The following is a 21,678-nucleotide window of genomic DNA, read 5'->3' as shown; positions in this document are numbered from 1 at the left end:
TCCCTGGAGGAATCCCTGGAGGAATCCCTGGAGGAATCCCTGTAGGAATCCCTGTGGGAATCCCTGGAGGAATCCCTGGAGGAATTTCTGAAGGAATCCCTGGAGGAATCCCTGGAGGAAACCCTGGAGGAATCACTGGAGGAATTTCTGAAGGAATCCCTGGAGGAATCATTGGAGGAATACCTGAAGAAATCACTTTAGGAATTCCTCGAGGATGCCCTAGAGGAATCCGTGAAGGAATCTCTAGAGGAATATCTGGAGAAAACCCTGGAGGAACTCCTGGGGGAATCTCTGAAGGAATCCTTGGACCCAAGTAACACACTTGTCACCGAAGAGTCACGGCGGCGCAGGTTTTTGTTGCGCAGAAGTCACTATGACTTACTTCTAACGAATAAATACTTATTTGCTAGAAGTAAGTCGCAGTGACTTCTGCACAACAAAAACCTGCGCCGCCGTGACTCTTCGGTGACAAGTGTGTTACTTGGGGAGGAAACCCTGGAGGAATTCTTGGAGGAATCCCTGAAGAAAACCCTGTTGGAATTCCTTGAGAAAGTCCTAGAGGAATCCCTGAAGGAATCTCTGGAGGAATTTCTGGAGGAATCCTGGAGGAACTTCCGGAAGAACCCTTGGAGGAATTCCTGAAAGAATCCTAGGAGGAGTTCCGAAAGAAATCTCAGGAGCAATTCTTGAAAAATTCCTGGAGGAATTCGTGGAGGAACTCTTGAAGGAATCGCTATAACCGTTCCTGAAGGAATCCCTGGACGAATTCCTGATGAAACCCCGTTAGGAATGTCAAGAAAAAAATCGTAGAGAATCCTTAATCAATTCGTGGAGGAATTCCTAGATGAATTCCTGGAAAATGTCCTGAAAGAATTCTAAGAGAAATTCTTGGATTAATCTCAAAAAGAGGTCCTGGAGAAATCGTTGGAGAAATTTTAAAATTATCTCCTGAGTTGTTCCCCAAGGAGCCCCAAACGAATTCTCGAGGAAATCTCTGGAGAAATTCGTGAGGAAATCCCTGAGGGAATTCCTGGAGGAACCTAACGAAACCCCAGGAGGAATCTCGAAAACTATCCCATGAGCAATTTCTTAGGAAATTGCAGGAGAGATTCCTGTAGGAAACTCTGGAAGAAATTTGAAGGAATCCAGGTTCGCAATATTTTCTGGACAAATTATTGAAGGCACCCATGAATGAACTCTGGAAATTTTCCTGGAACTCCTGAATTAATTTTTAAATAATCTCTGGTAAAACCTTCTGAAAGAATTCTTGGATGAATTTCTTGCAGGGGTTCTTTAAATGATTTAAGGTGGAACTGTTGGAGCAATCTCAGGCGAAATCGTTGAAGGAATATATGGAGAAATAACCGAAGAAATGTATACAGTAAAATCTGCAGAAATACATAAAGGATCACTTGTGAAGTTCCTGAAGTAAACTTCGAAAAAAAGGGAAACAATTACCGGAGGTACCTCTTGGGGAAATTCTTCGATGCATTCTTGCAGACGCATCCGTAAGAATGTTAAGGAATCGTGGGAGGAATTCCTGAAGCATCTCTTGGTACAAATCTTCAAACAATAACTGTCGGAATCCTACAAGATATTCTGTCCCCGGACGAATTCCTTTTAAGAATATAAGTTTTTGCCATTTTTTTACACCAAAGTATACCAAAAGGCCTCAGAAAACGAATTTTCGATAAAAGGCTCGGAGGGTTAAGTCACACATACCAATCTATTTAGTTCGACGATTTGAGATGATGTCTGTATGTGTGTATTAGACCTGTTCACTTTGAAACTTTTTTTCTCCGATTCTCCGTGACACATCAAATTATCAATCCACATGTAAAACCAAGTCTTCAGTCCAAAATTGAGCCAAATTGATGAAGATTTAAAGGTGTATCAAATCGATTTTGTGTTTTTTAGCCGTTTTCACAGAAATTTACTCAGATATTCACAAAATTGCTCCGAAAAGATGCCGGAGATACCGTTAAGATATAGTTAGAACAATACTCTACAACTTTGCCGAAGACACTACGGTGTTTAAATTGCGTATTTCGAAGTTATTCAACAATTTTAGTTAAAAAATCACGAAAAAACACGATATTTTTACGATTTTACATACAAAAGTCATGTAATTTTACATTGTTTTAAGTGACTAAATAAATTAGCGATTACTCCTTTGTGTAACGAACATTTCGTCCATACATCGTTTTTGTGCAGGAATTCGTTTTCATTGACTAATTATCAAAAGTATGTCACGTTGATACTAAAAATCGCACAGAGTTACCAGCACGAATTAAAACAAAGTTACCTACCCATGATTAAGAAGTCATGCCATCGTATTCTAATGTCTTTTGATTTAAGTATCAGAAATGGTGCAGATGGTAAGGCTCGAGCTTGCGGATCAGAAGGTCCCAGGTTCAAGCTCAAATACATGATAAACTTTTTTTTTTTCTTTCTTTCTTTGTAGCAGTTAGGACTAGCTAGATATTTAGTTTATACTTGTTGACAATAAATCGTGTCGACGATATCAGCTGGGCGAAATATTGAGCATCTGTTTGATAATGATCAATTTCGCTAAAACAATTCAATACGATGATGGAACTGCTTCTGGATGCAACATTTTACAGACAACTGTGGGTGTAGCTTACTTGTTATTTATCTACCCACAAATCAGCACAACTACACGATGAAGGGAAACTTCATTCTTACTATGCACTGTACGGTTCCGAAACAATGCTATGATGCCAAATTGCAATGAGATGCAGTGCGTAGTTTCATCAACTTATAGCAGGATCGAGACGCAAAAAAATGCTATTCCAGGACTCGAACCTTGAATCTTCGAATCCACAATCTCATGCTTAACCAACTGCACCAAATTTAAACTGATGCAGATGATACAAAGAAGTGTAATGACGTTTATATCATGGGTAACTTTGTTTTATTTTATGCTGGCAACTCTGTACAATTTTTAGTATCAACGTGACAAACTTTTGATAATTAGTCAATGAAAACGAATTTCTACACTAAAATGATGTATGGACGAAATGTTCGTAACACATAGGAGCATTAGCGGAGCCAGCACTTTCTCTTTTCTTACTCACTCTCCCAAACATACACGAGAAAGAAACAGATGGAAGAGGGGGCAGCCTGCCTCCTCTTTCATCTCGCTCATTCTCCTGCTTGTTTAGGAGAGTGAGTGAGAAAAAAGAAAAAGCTGGCTCCGCTAATGCATAGGAGCAATAGCTCATGAAATTAGTCACCTTAAACAATGTAAAATTACATGACTTTTACATGAAAAATCGTAAAAATATTGTATTTTTTGGAGATTTTTTAACGAAAATTGTTGAATAACTTTGAAATACGCAATTTAAACACCGTAGTGTCTTCGGCAAAGTTGTAGAGTATTGTTCTAACTATATTTTAACGGTATTTTCGGTACCTTTTTGGTGCAATTTTCTGGACATTGAAGTACATTTTCGTGAAAATGCTCGAAAAAACACAAAAACGATTTGATACACCTCTAAACCTTTATCAATTTGGCTCAATTTTGAACTGAAGCCTTGTTTTTGCATGTGGATTGATAATTTGATGTGACACGGGTAGGTCAAAAAAAAGTGAACAGGTCTGTGTATGTATGTATGTCTGTGCGCAAAAATAGTTTACTCACTTTAAAGGCACTTCCCATTGGCCGATTATTGGCGGATTTTAGCACGGATCGAACCGGAATTTTACCTCATTGTTTGCTATTGAAAATGGTCCGGATCGTTCAAGATGTTTCGAAGATATGGCCATTTTAGTGATCCGGACCAGCACCGGCGGAACTGACCATATATAAAACTAAACCAGACCCTATAGGGTCCCTAGACCTGTTAGGGGCCGTTCATAAACCACGTAGACTTTTGGGGGGGGGGGGGCGGTCTGGCCAAAGTCTACGCTCCATACAAATTTCAAAATTTTTGTATGGACAAAAGTCTACGAGGGGGGAGGGGGGGTCTGAGATGGCCAAAATTTGGTCTACGTGGTTTATGAACAGCCCCTTATGAAGATGTCGGGAGTCCAAAAATGGTAACCAGAATATCCAAGATGGCGGCTCAAAATTCAAGATGGCGGTTATAAGTTTTGAGCTCTAAACCCAAATAGTATATTTTGTATAGAGAAGATATCTAAAGTCTAAAAATGGCGACCGTAATATCTAAGATGGCGATTCAAAATTCAAGATGGCGGTTGATTAAGTGAGCTGTAGGCTCATATGGATATGTTTGGTATAAGGATGTCTCAATGTCTCAATGTCTGGGGCCAAAAAATGGCGAGCATAATATTCAAGATGGCGGTCTAAACTCAAAGATGGCGGATGTTTAATGAAGTTTTTGGTTCTAAAACTATGCAATATAGGTGAACTTGGTTCGGGGAAGGTTTCCGGACGAATCGTCGAAGCATGTCTGAGCTGCATGCCCTTAACGAGAATATGAAACATTGCTAATTCCTTTAGAAAAGAAGCAATAAACGTGTCCAAAACGTCGGATAAAAACATAAGAATTCGTTTTTGTACATAACAGGTTCAAAGGCGTTATCCCGATTTCGATCCTTCCCGACTCCTCTCAGATGTAATTCTGTGAGCATTACTGATGGAGATCAAGATAATTGTGAACTGAAGGTCGCTTACTGATTCGGCTATGGGAGTAAGTTCTCGCTCACATTTGACTAGAAACCTACTCTACTGATGAGATAGTGGAGATTAGGTCCTATAGGAAACGCTGAATGAGTGTAAAATTAGCTTAAAAAACTTGGCTTACACTATTCATTAGAGTTAAGACAGTTCACATACATTTCTGAACACTAATTTCGCTGGCCAAGTCCTTACAATCAGTTGGAAATTGAAAGTAATGTTAGGTTGCGATGTTTATTGCCACTATGAACGATGTACAGGGGATGGCCAAAATGTTTGGGATAGGCAACTTTTTTTCTCCCACAAAAAAATTCAACATGCTGTAACTTTTCATAGAGTGCATCAAAAAATCTCAAATTTTGACTGTTTGTCAACCTATTATATGTGCATCATTGGTACAAATTTGAGCTCGATTGATTATTTTTTCGCGAAGTTAGAACCGTTCGGGTAAAGCACTATTATTTAGACAACTGATTTTTGAACTATCATCAGTCGTAGTGTGCCGCGCTTATTGACGGGAGTGAAAATTTTCGCTCCCGTCATTTATTTTTAGTTGTAATTTTCATCATTTTTTTCAATTTTCCTCAAATTGAATGTTCGCGATGTCCTAGGCGATGTCTGTATTTGCATATGTGAAGTTCAGTAAGAAAATCAGTGTCCGGGAGAAAGGAAAAAAAAAAGTGACCGAAAAAAAAGCTCCGAAGAAAAAATAGTTTGTAGTGTTTGTTTTCCTACTGTAAGGTTGCTCAGCCTAACCCGAAAGATGACCAGAGCCGCGAAGAAGGATAGAAACTGGTGAGAATGTGGAACATTATAAATATTCATTATAAATATTATTATAAATTATAAATTATAAATATTTATAAATATTATAAATATTTCATACGTGTCCTCAATCTGTTTTCTTTCTGATAAGCCTATTTTATTCTCATACGATTGTTGCATAAGCGGTAAGTTTTAATTTGACAATAATCAACCGTTGTCGCACTTTTGACGGAAGCTGGGTGGGGGGCGGGGGATTTCTCGATATCTGAGTGGGACCACCAACTCGGTGACTGAGTTTTTCTCGGTGTTTCCTTTGAAAGCTCTTCTGATTGTTGAGTTTCCGCTACGCATCACCAAACGCAAATATTAAACATGCTCTCACACGGTGAATCAAACAACCACAAAACACCATAACACCTCTCCCATCCAACAGCAACACAAAACAAAACTGCTTCGAGTGAGTTATCTGTTCAGGATTTCCAATTTAAATCACGCCTGGTTATGGCAGCCCAGAACGGTATTATTTCTGTGATTCATTTTTTATCCATTTGGCATCCTTGCTGATCCAATGAGAACAGGCTGAACAGCCACATCAAATCACCCGATTCAGCTACAAAGAAGCACGATCAAAATCATTTATGTTTGGGTTTGGATCGTATGTGGGCTCGAGATAATCTCTCTTTTTTCAGATTTCAGCATTATTGACTAGAGTCCGCTCCAACACATAATCCTAATCTTTTCGAATGCCCTCGACGAACAGAACGTGTACTATTCATTTCTCCTTTTTTTCTACTTAGTAAACGGAATCAGTTGAGTGAAGGAGTTGCTTCGTGTATGCTATCACCCATGGCCAGGATGTAGGAAAAACTTTGATTTTGATATGTCTACATACATCAAGCAACTGTGCCAAATTTTTGCAGAGTGGTACTTCGAAAGAAGATCGCTGAAATCTTATATAGTTTTATAGAATAATATTTTATTGAGACTTGATTTTTGTAATTTTAGATTTATTTAGAGGCATCACTGAAATGCGATCAGTTAACCTATTTGGATGTCCTGTCACATATCATGGTCAAAATGATGTTTTACAGACTGTTTAACTATTTTATTTACACAAAAAAATAAGGTATTCAATAGAGTAACCTGGAGACTGCTCGTATTGGAACGAGATACTAACAATTTTATGCAGTTTGATTTTCAGCTTAGAGAGTATTTAAATATATTTTTATTTCATTGTACTACATCTTTTATTTGAATGCAGTATATTCCATTATAAATTGATTATATATCATCTATCACGTTTACATCTTATTATTATAATAATGCTTTATCGTACTATCTTGGTTGTGAATCATTTAAATTATCGACAAGCTGATACTTTATTTAATTTTGCAAATAATATTTCATTCTTCAATTCACAAAAGGTGAGTCCTTTTCACTCCCCAAACCATTCCGTAGAAAGCTTAGCAAGTGATTCAAATTGCATTACGCAGTATGTCTGATGAGACTGTTGGAAGGTGCAGATAATTTTTCTGTTGCAGGAAAATATTTTCAAGTCAAGAATAATAAGAAGCAGATTCTGGTCAACCGAATATTTATTTTAATTATCAATATTATTATTATTATTATTATTATTTTATTGTAGCAAGAATACTGATGAGTTTGTAGCTGGATAAGTTATTATCATTCCAATTTTCTACCCCACAACTTGCTCGTAAAATGACTTGCCAGCGACTAATATTCTTTCAAATAATCTATAGACTGATACTTTATATCATTTACATTTTATAACACTATATTTTATGACTACTTTCATTGCTTCTACTATATTTCAATAATGTATTCCATTATAATATATAATGTTATTGCCTATTTGGGGTCGGGAGGGTGCATCATGGCATCATTGAAGTTGTAACTGTACGACGGAGCGGATGGCCATCCGGAGTGTGGTAAGAAGTAACTGTAACATCCTTGTAGATGGGTTCTTCAATCCAATGGACATCACACGAGGACACAGCGAGGACATTAACATTATATAGCATAACAGCAATTTTTCGATTAATTCACGGATAAAAATAATTACCGCGAGTTCAATCAATCCGTGTTTTTGGTGAATAATAAACTAACCATGTTTTTTGTTAAAAATTGGTAAATTGACTAATTTGTGCATCATTTTTGACATTTTATTTCAGATTTAGAAACGTTTAGAGGTTCTATTGTTTGGGATGCTTTATTTTTCTACAAAAAAAAAGTAAAAACAACAAACTTGTTCAACAATATCACTTTGACTCGTAATTTTATTATTAATACCTTTATAAAAAATATTTAATCCTACTGAAATACTACAGGGTTAAATGTTACAAAACTACTCGTCGGTGAAAAATATTTCAATAATCACCAATCTTATTTCATTTTACTATATGATATGCATTACATTATATATATTTAATTTCCTTTTATCCCATTATTGAATATATATCATCTATAGCGTTGATTTGTATTACATATTTAGTGCTTGAATCTTGGGTTGAATTGTTTTGGGATTTGCCCAGAAAATGAAGAACCTGCTGATCAGATCGGAGGGGAATGGATTGACCACGACGCTTACGATGCCCCATCTTCTGCAATTTAGTGTAGACGAAAGTCATGCACGAACGGCGAAAAGGAGCATCTAGATGAACTGCTAGTTTATTTCCTAACTATATCTATTTAATTTTACCTTTTATTGATTCACTATTATAACATTGTACAATTTTCATTCGTAAATTCCGGGGTTCACACACACACGGGGGGGGGGGTAGCCTAAGGGAGTTAAATGAACTGATGCCCGGACTTAAGTTCGTGGAATAGCCAGACTTTTGTCATGAGATAGCAACTTTATGTTGACTACCGAAGGAATTCAGGAATTTTAACTCACCCTGCTACAACAAACCATCAGGTAGATCATTCCCTCCCGGAGTGATTCTGCAGCCATAGGTAATCCTTGCGATGATGGTGGGTACACTTCAATCATCATCATCATCATCATCATCATCATCATCAACTGATTTTTGAACTATCATATCTCGGAAACCAGTGAACCGAATTGAATGAATTTTTTAACGTTTATCAAAAATATATTGATACTCAATACGACGTTATAAAATGTTATATTTTCTCACGGCGAATTAAGTTATACCGAATTGAAATTTTTACCCATATAGAGGAAAATAAGTCAAATTTACAATACCACACAAATATTACTAAATGTGTTCTTCTTTCAATCTAAATAGGCTCTAATATATCGGATTAGAGATAACTTGAGAACAGAAGTGGGAAATCTTTGGATATCAACTCTAAAATTTATTGACATTGATGTAAAAATTCATATTTTTTCGAGAAATATCCAAAAAGTGTCAATCCATGATAACTTTTTTCAACGTTTAAAAAGTACCTATGTTTTAATAGTTTGTGAAGCATTTGCATATTGTTAGTGTACGTTCAAAATTTAATTCAACTCGGTTCCTTGGTTTCCGAGATATGACACCTCAAAAATGAGTTGTCTGAAAAGTAGTGTTTTATGCGAACGGTTCTAACTTTGCGAAATATTAATCAATCGAGCCCAAATTTGTACCAATGATGCACACATAATAGGTTGACAAGCAGTCAAAATTTGAGATTTTTTGATGCGCTCTATGAAAAGTTATAGCTTGTTGAAATTTTTTGTGAGAGAAAAAAAAGTTACCTATCCCAAACATTTTGGCCATCCCCTGTAGTTATAATAAAGATTCATACCTATTCATATTATTCAGGTCCTAACCAATCTTGGTCAGTGGAACCATGATTCTAATACCTCCTTCTTAGCCACACCTACATAGAAAAGTAACGCAACCCATCACATTATACAGGACCAGGAGAATTTATGCTTTCATCGATCCATTCCAAAATCTCTCACTCTTGCTGCTCCGCTGCCAGAGAAAATATTTTCTCTGGCTACTGCTGCTGCAATGCCTCACATTCTCGAAACTCGACGAAGAGCACCATCCATGGGCAATCGAAGCATAGTCTCCGAGAGGAGAAATCCCAGAGAGCATCCCATACCCACTGGGTGGTATTGGCTCGTTCATCGCGCGCGCATAAAACAACGCCAGCACCGAACCTCCCAATAGTGTGTCAGCCATCGTCCTGGTCAATCGCGAACGGGTCTTTGCTCCTCTCGGCGCGCACGGAGTTTCTTATTCTGATTGTGGAACAGAGGAAAAGTTCTGAAGTTGCTGTGGTGTTCTGTGTGTGGTGATATCTGGTGATTCTCTGGATTAGTGTTCTGCTGCTGCTGTGTTTGACTAGCGCCGTGGTGTACTGGGGAGAAGTGAGTTTTCTGATTGCACCTATTTTCCTGGGAGTGAATGAAAATTTTCTGCGGGGGTCCTCTTCGAGGTGGATGATTGTGAAGCGTGTGGGTGGGGACCAAGTTCGGTGGAATAAAAAGTGTGGAAAGTGGCTCTTGAAGAGATTTGAAGTTTTGCTGGGAGGAGAACGAGAAGAGCGCCGCGATTGGGGCGGTTGTGGACGGAGGAAAATTTCCGCAGCATCCTTGTTTGACTTAGTGGGTTTACTTTCCGGGATTGTTATTGGATTGGGGTGCCGAAATCCGAGAAGATATTCGATTTGAAAAGGATAGAAATGAATTGAGGCGAGTCGAATGATGAAGACGGCGACTGCGACGACGACGACGACGACGCAAAAGACGGCCATCGAGGAAGATCCCATTGCTGAATTGCTGCCATAATTGAAAATAATCAAGACAGGATTGTGGAGCTAAAGGTTTTTGTAATAGTTGACAAACGTTGTATGTATCAAAACAAACGGGAAAGTGAAGGTATCTTTACTGAATTCACAATATTATTTGTATAACTAAAGAACATTATAATAGAAACCATGACAGGTTTGTGGTTAAATACATGAGTAGAAAACACCTGCATTGCAAAGTTATTTAGTTTTTATAGTTTTTGTATCAGGAACTTCAAGAATGTTTTAAGGAAACATTTAAAGATTGGCTAACACTGCAATTTTGTATAAATTGTTCACCGGATTAGACTAAGCGATAAGTTATCAAAGAAGGTAAGAGCGTTCAAGCTTTATTTCACTTTCAAATTGGTAAAAGTAATTAAGAAGGTAGTATCATAAGTATTGGTATGAGCATTCTTGAAAAAGGATACGTGTAATGTTCGGCTAATTCACTTCTTATCTGTATTTAATCGAAATACGTATGAGTCCTTTGCTTTACTTTTATTTGAAATATTGTTGAACAATAGATGGTATAAACTGGTACCAACATTTTAAAAGAGCGTAACTGTTTTTGCATGCTTTTGAACAGAGACCCGGGCAAAGCCTGACAGCAAATTGAAAACTTATTTTGATGTTGTGATATTGCAAATTATGATAACTCAGTTTGTTGTCGTTTTGGTCGTTTTAACGGTTAAAACATCAAAAATGAGAGCAGTAAAATGTTCCCCTAACAGCAAGTTGAAAACAATTCCTGCTATCAATGATAACAAATTGATAACTGTTTTGCTATCAGTGCAAAAAATGGTAAAATGTAAAGTTTTTTCGGTTATAATGAAAACCTAAATGCAATAATATAGTGGCACTAATAATTATCATTCGATTTATTATACAAGGCTGCCTAAGTTCTTAAATTACCTAAAAACTAAAAATATATAATAATTTGAAGTGTCGGCAAAACAAAATCAAAATGTGATATCAATTTGCTGCTGATTACAAATCGTGTTTTCGATATGCTATCATTTTGTTGTTAGACTTTGCTCGGGAAGTTTTTCCAATTGTGGAAGCGGGTTACGTGAGAGCAATTAATTACGTTCCATAGTTTTAGAGCAGCACATGTTTCAAAAAGCAGCTACGCCCTTTTGAAATGTTGGTGCCCAGAATACTCGAAATGATAATGAGTGGAATTTGATTTTATAACTCATATTTCTTATTTCTACAAATTTATAACTACCTTACCTAATAACGTTTCCAAAACTATCTGGATTTTTCCGATTTCATTCTGTTTCAAATAAGCCGTGCAGGTATGCATAATTTCATATTAGTACTGCTTTCAATTAAACGAAAATGGTTCAAAAACGACCACTAATCTGCATTGAAAGTGAAAGCAGAGTTGCGGCGCAAAGATACACAATTTACCTGGAATTGGAGTTTATACCATCATTCCAGTATGCGAGCTATTTAACTGCCGCTGCAACAAACTGTATGGTTCATTACGTGTAAAAATCAACCGTGATACTTTATGTAAATTTCCATCGGAGATTCTATGATGTAAAAATTGATCATGATGAGCTGCAATTTAAATAAGTTTCCACGCTTAACGAGCACATTTTTACACTTATCAAGCTATTTTGCATCAATTTCTTTAGTAAAATGGAGTTGAATCTCAGGTGGTACCAGTACTGGTACCAGTATTCAGTGTCTAGACGCCATGATAGTGTTCGGCGCAGTGGTAAAACAAATTATTGTAAACTACACCCTCACCATCTACCCACAAATAGCCAACACAAGCTCAAATTCACCAAACCCGACAGTCCTACGCCAAGCAACCGGCGATACAAACGTAGCGGTATCCCTATAACCTCCCTGAAGAAGACCCAAACCAAGGGTCGAAACGTCGGATGAAATAGTATCACCCCGCTTATAACTTATCTGGACCGAAAAGCCAACCAAAGAGGGAAATATTTTTCTAGTACATCTTCAAATTTTCCTACACAGAGACTGATTTGTTTTTACTCAAATAGCAATAAGTGTATTGGAATTTTACTTATGTTACAACAAAATTTGAGCAACCCATTAGCAATTATTATCTGCTTTTTCAATTGTTAATAAGTCGGACAGCAATAGAATCGTTGATTTCCGAGTAAAACCAATAGTAAACCTGTTGAAACTATATTGGACCGGGCAGGCCCGTGCACAGAAGTGGCGCCAAGGGAGGGGTTTTTGCCAATTTTTGCAAAAGGCGGAGGGGCGCCTAGTGTATGAAGCGTTGATATTGAGGGGGGTTTAACACCCAAAACCCCCCCCTTGTGCACGGGCTTGGGACCGGGTTACACTAGTGCAAAAAGAAGAAAAAAACAATGAAAAATTTGAACCACATTTCAAAATATGACAGGAAATTTGCAAGCATTGTGCCATACATACAATGAACTATTGTGATGTAATGTAGTGTCTTATACGACTCGATAATATCCAAAAACGGAATTTATGTTACCTTAGTTTCGAACAAAACCTTTAACCCTTTGAAGCATTTAACCCTTTTTATAAAATAGAATACTGTCTTCGTCAAAGTTGTTGCAAATTGAGTCCTCTATTAGGAAAACATGGGAATATTTGTATTTGGGACTTCATTGATAACCTAGAACATCCTGAACACCATGAAATTTGGAAAACAAAATAATTGACATACCAGTTGTTCTAAAAGCTGAACTTGGATGTGAGTTCCGTTTATATGTAAGCTAAATCGTCAAGAATATCAAAAGGTGTTTTACATTCTGGGATGTTCTAGGTGTTCCAAACTTTCCTATAGTGAAGACCTTCAAATCTACAATAATAAATTTATGTATTTTCGCCACAAATAATAGCATTGCATAACCTACTGGGATCCGTGAAGCTCTTGACGTCTACAATGTCATTTATAGACACTATAGGGATATTCCAGTCCAGCTTAGAGCTTCAAGTCTACACTCGTAACAACAGCCATATCTGCTATACGTTGCATGTTTCTCCGTGGTTACTGTGCCAATCTGAAGTATACTTTTTTTTAATATAAACTTTTGGGACATTCAGGTTCGTCCAAACTGTTCTATAATGATGTTCTTCAAATCTACAGGAAAAACTATGTGTTTTCGCCATAAATAATAGTATTGCATAATCTGCTGGGATCCGCGAAGCTCTTGAAATCTCAAATGTCATTTAAAGACACTACAGGGATATTCCAGGTAAGCCAAACTACTTTGGAGTTCAGGACTTCAGGTCGTAACAGTATCCATATCTGTTATACAGTCGAACCTCTATGAGTCGATGTTCCGTGACTCGATATCGACTAATGGATCTAGGTTACTACGATGGTCCCTTGAAAAAACTTTCCAAAGGATTGTTGTTCCACTTCTCGATATTCCATGAGTCGATGGTCCCTTCAATATCGACTCATGGAGGTTTGACTGTACTGAGTAAAGTTGCATATCTATCAATGGTTACTGGACCAATCTGAAGTCTACTTTTTTATTATAAGCCTTTGGAACATTCAGGTTCGTCCAAACTGTTCGATAGTGAAGTACTTCAAAAATATACAAGATAAACTATGTGTTTCTCCATAAATAATAGCAAAGCTTAATCTGATGAGATCCGTGAAGCTCTTGAAATCTCAACCATCATTTAGAGACACTATTGAAATGTTCCAGGCCAACCAAACTATCTTTGGGTTAAGAACTTCAGGTCTACACTCTTAACATCAGCTGTATCTGACATATTGAATCAGACGCGCCAACTTGGTGAAATTATTGGGGGGCAAAGCCTTGTTTTCTGATTTTTGTATGGGAAAATCGAAAAATCGTCAAATATTGGGAGGGCAAAACCATGCTTGACCCCCCCCCCCCCTCTTGATAGTAACATTAATTATTCTCACAATGAACTTTAAACTGTAATCTGTAATCCCCCTGGGATATCATGAGTCATATCAAGATAGTTTTGAGATATTCCAGTTCAACAACACTACTCTGGAGACCATAGCTTCACGCATACACTTGTGATAATAACTTTTGCCACTACGTAAAGTAGTGTTACATAATCCACTGTACATACTAAATCAGTTAGAGGAACAGTAAGCGTTGTTATATATTTTTTGGGATATTAAGGGCTTCCTTACTGTTATGAAGCTTAATTGATGAAAACAACCACTGTAACTGTCAGAAGACATACTGGACATGATAGATAATAAATCGTAGCTTTTAATGAAAGAAGTTACCGTTACACCCGTAGACTTTATGAGCATGAGCATGAGCATGAGATGACCGTACAATTCGTAGTTGCTACTCCGTTACTGATTAGAACAGTCAACATTGCACAGGGAACCAAATGGATGGGGCCTGGGTGTAGCTTTCCATCCTCAATGTGCAATTTCCGGACCAACAATTGAAAAGGCCGCATCGACATTTTGTAAACAAACATGTTTCTGTCGACTTGACAACAAACGTCGACTTGACGCGCAAACATCAAGCTTTCTGTTAATGGTGGTGAGATGCGTGGGTGGATCCCAGAAGGCCCTAAGTCGACAGAAACGTGTTTGTTTACGCAATGTTGTTGCGGCCTTTTCAATTGTTGGTCCGGATTTTGAAGGTTCAAAACTTTATATTGTCAGTACCGGCGCCGGCCACGTCCTTACGGTCATCGGGGAAGGGAAGGAACGTTGGTGTGACATCCGTTGCTACTAGAGACCGTGTGTACCTCCGCATCCCCACGGTTGTCACAGGAAGGAAGTTTGTTAGTGGGAAGGGAAGGGATAGAAAATTGCATAGATCTGGATTCACATTGGTAAGTGGTGTGAGCTATGCAACCCTTTATATGATTTAGTCTTCCGCCAGCCGGCTGTCGGAAGAATACAATAATTTTATTGTATGTTTGTGTATTAAATTTAATTATATACCGGGTATGAATAATTTTTAAACCACGCTTATGTCGGATCAACTCGTAATAACGCACGTTTTAAGCTTATCGTTTCTCAGTCAGAAAATAAACTGTATGCAATTCCGTTTAGTGTTACTGCCAATGCTGAAAAACCGAAACCCGTGCCGTAGCTTTACGAGAAAACTGGTCAACTAAACAACTAGAATCGTTGCTTTTGAGTTTCGCCTATGTTCTTGTAATACTTTTTTTCGCGTTCCCGTGTTAATAAGATTGCGGATAATAAAACCGTTGTACATATTTATTATCCACGAATGTTCGCAACGCGTAATATAAGTTGAAGGTGTGATGATCGTAAATGTTCGAAAAAGAAATCGAAATTATGGAACTCGGCACGAATAAATCGACGCAGTAAACGTGGTCTACTTGTCACTGTATCGTACGGTAATCTTGACCTTTCTAAAGAAAGAGATACTTTGCCGTTTTGATCGCTGATTGCCTGCTTGTAAATCTGAAATAGAAAAAAGTATTAAATTGTGATACGTTCTCCACTGTTATATTTTTGTAAATTGTTATTTATTTATAGGTTAAATTTACCTCCATCCCTCTGAAACAAACGGTATATTAGCAGTGAAAAATAAATAGAATAAAAAATAAATAAATAGAGGAATTCCACGGAGTCATGTCAGTCGATCCTGAGCGACCATTTCAAAAATATCTGAAACTTTGCACAGTTTTTCAATTTCATCTAAATCGCCATTTTTCGATATCAAACCTTCATATTCACTCACGACTAACTTTTCAAAAGGGTGTATGCGAAAATAGTTCAAAAATATTCTAAAAGCTGTACAGCAAAAACGGATTGTTCGATTGTTATGAATTTTTCAGCAAAGTTAGATAACTAAATGATGATTCCTTAGAAAATATACACTGTAAAAAATTTCTTTTTTTACTATAAAAAAATATGATCTTTGTCACAAAAACTCAAATATCTCAGAACCCTATCTTTTTACCAACGTCAATTTTTTAGGGAAAATGGCCCATTATATCAGCTATCTACCATAAAATTTTGGTGATGGTAAACTGATAAACAAAAAAGTTATGACATTTCAAACATTTCACAATTTTTACATTTAGTAACAAAAAAAATTTTTTTTCTGTGTAAATTATTTCGAGAACTATATTTTGATGCTGATTTTATTGTAAAGGCTACCGGATGAATTAAACAAGTAGTTTTCATGATATTTTTGTTTGATTATTTATAATTACTATAGTATCTATTTGAACCTTAGACGCGATCCAGTGTTGTGATCAAAAATATTGAGATTGTCATACTTTTTATTGTACGTGACTGGTGAAAAAATCCCTTGATAGTGTTGAAAAGCTGTTGATCATAAGAAAAATGGAATTAAACTTATTTTGAAGACGAAAGCTGCATAATAAAAGTTTTATATATACGCGTATACGTCTAGTTGATCTGCAAAAAAATACCTCTTAGAGAACAGACTTTATGATCGGAAAAATGCGAGTAACTTCAACAACAACAAATGCATGAGAGGTACATACCACAGACAAACAGACGAAACGCCTAGAACAATTTTCGTGAAAATCCATCGCCCAGTTCACACTACCACCACCTGGTGGAAATGTTTCACGAAACACTGCGTTGTGCAATATCGTCATCAGAAGGCGCTAGTGTGAAACGTCAAACGCAAAGAAAAACGATGGGCACTCTTCTGGTTATGAAAGCCACAACCAAGATTCAAAATGATCGTTAAAGGCGTGGTCAATGAAAATTTCGTCAGTGTTACGTTTGTTTGTCTGTATACATACCATGAAAATGCTCACGAAAAAGCAAAAAAATACTACCGCTATGGATATTAAAAATTTTATAGTAAATTTTTTCTTCGTCCAAGCAAACAACACCAAACTAGTCAGTTAAAACTAATAAGTGATTTTGTTTATTATAATCTAACGAACAACATGAACAGTCGCTTTCTCAAAGGTCTTCAACTCAACGCTCTCTTGTAGACCGTTTGTGAAAAAAAAATGTTCAAAAGAGTTACGAAATCTCATAGATAAACTGAAAGAGACTGGTTATGCCCAAATTGAATACAAATTTACGCATTTGCACGTCCTGCCGTCTAGACTTTGACAAACGAGCCATCTGTATATCATCGGTAAAGCAGGGCGCAGGAAGTTCGAAAACGACAACAACTGAGAAATTGCCAGAAGTGCTAAGTGCAGAGAGTCATGCCACCGTACCATCAGCGACATCTGTTTGAACAATTTAATCACCCCTTTTTTCAAAAATGCTTTGAAATATACTTCAACATTTATACCCATTTCAATATTTTTAACGTTGCAAAACACGCTTTCAACATTCATCTTGAAGAAGAGGGAAAACACTTGTCCTCAAATGTAACAGCAAATTAATCAATAAACGACTAATGCGCGGAGGGCGTGATAAAATCGGAACAGTACTGTACATATAATATACATAATACATAATAAAAACAGATTGTTTTACTCACGCAAGGCCATTAACAATAAAATCAACATCAAACTGCGCTTTCCGGCCGAAATAATTTACACTAAAAAAAAATTATTACTAAATGTGAAAATTGTGGAATGTTTGAATTGTCATAACTTTTTTGTTTATTAGTTTATCATCACCAAATTTTTATGGTAGATTACTAATACAATGGACCGTTTTCCCTAAAAAAATACATTGGTAAAAAGATAGGGTTTTGAGATATTTGAGTTTTTGTGACAAAAATGATATTTTTTAATGTTAAAAAAAGATTTTTTTTTCACAGTGTACATTTTCTTAGGAATCACCATTTAGTTATCTAACTTTGCTGAACAATAAAATCTGCATCTAACTGCGATTTCTGATCGAAATAATTTACACAGAAAAAAATATTTATCAAATGTGAAAATTGTGAAATGTTTGAAATGTTATAACTTTTTTGTTTATTAGTTTACCATCATCAAATTTTTATGGTAGATTGCTAATACAATGGACCGTCTTCCCTAAAAAAATTACGTTGGTAAAAAGATAGGGTTTTGAGATATTTGAGTTTTTGTGACAAAAATGATATTTTTTAATGTTAAAAAAGATGTTTTTTCACAGTGTATATTTTCTTAGGAATCACCATTTAGTTATCTAACTTTGCTGAAAAATTTATAGCAATCGAACGAACCATTTTGGCTGTACAGATTTTTGAATATTTTTGAACCATTTTCACATACACCCTTTTGAAAAGTTAGTCGTGATTCAAAATAAAAATTTGATATCGGAAAATGACGATTTAGATGGAACTTAAAAACTGTGCAAAGTTTCAGTTCAATAGAAAATCATGAATTAAAAAATTTCCTTAATTTTGATGCTGTTGCTTGGAATCGCTCAATAGTGTAAAAAAGTACACCAAATCTTGATCCTGGAATGTTCCTGCATTCAAATAAACCAGGCTGGAAAATAGCAAGATCAAAACTTGAAATGGTAGATCTTACACCGTAACGCACCATTCCAAGGTGATCTACCCACGTTACGGGTTTACCGTTACACCCGTAGACTTTAAGATCCAAACTCTAGAATAGTTTTGATGACCTAGGATATCCCGACTGATCTGATACTGTCTATTAACCGTTCAGAAGACTTACTGGACATGAAAGATTTCAAATTGTAGCTTTGTATAATGGAAGAAGTTACCGTTACACCCGAAGACTTTAGGATCTGGCTGACGTAGGATATCCCAACTAATCTGGTCTTGTCTATTAATTTTTCAGAGGACTTACTGGACATGCTAGATTACAAATTGTAGCTTTGTATAATGGAAGAAGTTACTGTTACACCCGTAGACTCTAGGATCTAATTCAATAACAGTTTGGACGACCCAGGATATCCCGACTGATCTGATACTATTGATTGAAATTTCAGAAGTCTTACTGGATCTGATAGATTACAAATCGTAGCTTTGTATAAAAAAAAGTTACCGTTACACCCGTAGACTTTGGGATCTTAATTCTAGAACAGTTTGGATGACCTAGGATATCCCGACTGATCTGATGCTGTCTGTTGTACTTTCAGAAGACTTACTGGACATGATAGATTACAAATCGTAGTTTTGTATAATGAAAGAAGTTATAGTTACACCCACAGACTTAAGTGTCTAAACTCAAGAATAGTTTGGATGACTTAGGATATCCAGAAAAGAAATTCTTCATAATATTTTACAGTTTTTATGCTATTGACCACCAAAACTTCAGAAAAACGTAGAAAAAACCCCATTATAACACTTGGAATAGTTCCGGCTTCAAAGATTTAAATTAACGAGCCACACTTTTTACTGAACGCAACACCAAACACTGTTTATGGAACAAAGTGTAGAATTAGCTTCAAGTTAAAATTCACATAATAGAGCATCCGTTAAGTACGTCACCCTAAAATTGGGAATTTTTGTATTAAAACGAAAATTTCACCGTTTAAATGATTGCAATAACTGCATTTTATGTTATTCAGATACTCCAGAAAAAATCAGACATACAGGGGATGGCCAAAATGTTTGGGATAGGCAACTTTTTTTCTCTCACAAAAAAATTCAACATGCTGTAACTTTTTATAGAGTACATCAAAAAATCTCAAATTGTGACTGTTTGTCAACCTATTATATGTGCATCATTGGTACAAATTTGGGCTCGATTGATTAATTTTTCGCGAAGTTAGAACCGATCGGGTAAAACACTATTATTTAGACAACTAATTTTTGAACTGTCATATCTCAGAAACCAGTGAACCGAATTGAATGAATGTTTTAACGTTTATCAACAATATATTGATACTTAATACGACGTTATAAAATGTAATATTTTCTCACGGCGAATTAAGTTATACCGGATCGAAATTTTTACCCATATATAGGAAAATAGGTCAAATTTACAATACCACACAAAAATTACTAAATGCGTTCTTCCTTCAAACTAAATAGGCTCTAATATATCTGATTAGAGATAACTTGAGAACAGAAGCGGAAAATCTTTGGATATCAACACTAAAATTTATTGACATTGATGTAAAAAAAATACATTTTTTCGAGAAAAATCCAAAATGTGTCAATCCATGATAACTTTTTTCAACGTTTAAAAAGTTCCTATGTTTTAATAGTTTGTGAAGCATTTGCATATTGTTAGTGTACGTTAAAAATTTCATTTAATTCGGTTCACTGGTTTCCGAGATATGACACCTCAAAAATGAGTTGTCTAAAAAATAGTGTTTTACGCGAACAGTTCTAACTTTGCGAAATATTATTCAATCGAGCCCAAATTTGTACCAATGATGCACACATAATAGGTTGAGAAACAGTAAAAATTTGAGATTTTTTGATGTGCTCTATGAAAAGTAATAGCTTGTTGAACTTTTTTGTGAGAGAAAAAAAAGTTGCCTATCCCAAACATTTTGGCCATCCCCTGTATATTGAGATTGTGGCATAACTCTGGCGTTAATGTGTTAAATCGACGGCTTCTTGGCTAAAACCACCCAATGCATTGTTGATTAACAGGGCCAGAAAATCAAAAAAAAAAAAAGACTATGTAATCATAATGATGGTTGTTCATGTTCACTTTCTTGTAGTTTTATCGCACTGCAGTGCAATCAAACAGTGGCTCTTTCATTGATATCACGTATAAAATCAAATTATGCCATCACAAGCAATTTCGGGCTTTAGAAGGTTCTATGGGAGCTGCACAGGGTCTCAAGGGCGTTCCAGGGGGTTTCAGGGGTGCTTCTAGGGATCCTTGTGGGTTCCAGGGGAGTTCCAGCGAGACTCAGGGGCCTCTGGAAGATTCCCTGCAGTAGAAGTTCAGAATTTGATCCGTTTGTTTAATAAACGGCCTCCAATATTCAAGAAATGCGTGTACCATGTTTTCCACAACATGCTTAATGTATTCTATTGTCGCATTGCACAGCCCACCGCGCCGTAATCTGGGAGCCGGGAGGCCAGCGATAGAAGTAGCAGCAGTAGCAGCGTGACGAATAAACTGCACTCAATTGAGATAATTGGTAAATATAATTGAAAAGTGGCACTGCTCCGTGTTCGTTCGTTCGTGTTAGTTGGTTGGATGGTGCCTGCTGGTTCTGTCCGCTCGAAACGGGAGCAAACGAGTAGTGGCGAAGGAATATGCGAGCAGGCATCGATAAGGCAGAAGAACAAGTGAGACGATCCATAATCTGTGAGTGAGTGAGTGTTGTTTGCTAGAAAGTTGCAGTGAGCAGAAGACATTGCAGTAGCAGCTGTAGTTAATTGAAAGTAATAAAATCAATAAATATAGTTATAAGTGAAGATTAACCGGGAGAGATGGATGATGAGGCGACGCAGAGGGTAAAAAGAGTATTGAAAAAGCAACTGGATCATAAAAGAGTGCAAAGACCTCCTCAAAGGTGATACAAGCGAAGTGTAAATAAGATGAAGGAAGAAGAGAAGGGTCAAATGTAAGATTTCATAGAAATTTATCGAAAAATAAAGTCTATAAACATCTTCAGGTACATTGTAGCTCATAAATGAACGGATCAACGCTGATTTTCA

General features: G+C 36.5%; 1 protein-coding gene across 10 annotated transcripts in view; it reads left to right on the top strand.

Moving 5' to 3' along the window:
• The window catches only part of LOC109416474 (protein FAM133A), a 560,257-nt gene that overhangs the window by 8,823 nt on the left and 529,756 nt on the right, over positions 1-21,678 (top strand). For 2 of the 10 annotated variants that reach the window (XM_062853729.1, XM_062853728.1), the window contains exon 1: positions 9,567-9,776. The exons of 2 other annotated variants lie outside the window; for them this stretch is intronic. The gene's annotated coding sequence lies outside the window, so the exon portion shown is untranslated. 6 more of the 10 variants (XM_062853720.1, XM_062853726.1, XM_062853725.1 and 3 more) reach the window with 6 other exon arrangements.

The sequence above is a fragment of the Aedes albopictus genome, chromosome 2, assembly GCF_035046485.1.
Source record: "Aedes albopictus strain Foshan chromosome 2, AalbF5, whole genome shotgun sequence".
Classification (NCBI taxonomy): Eukaryota; Metazoa; Arthropoda; class Insecta; order Diptera; family Culicidae; genus Aedes; species Aedes albopictus.
The sequence above is the reverse complement of the archived record's forward strand: the minus strand, read 5'-3'. Positions and strand labels throughout refer to the sequence as shown.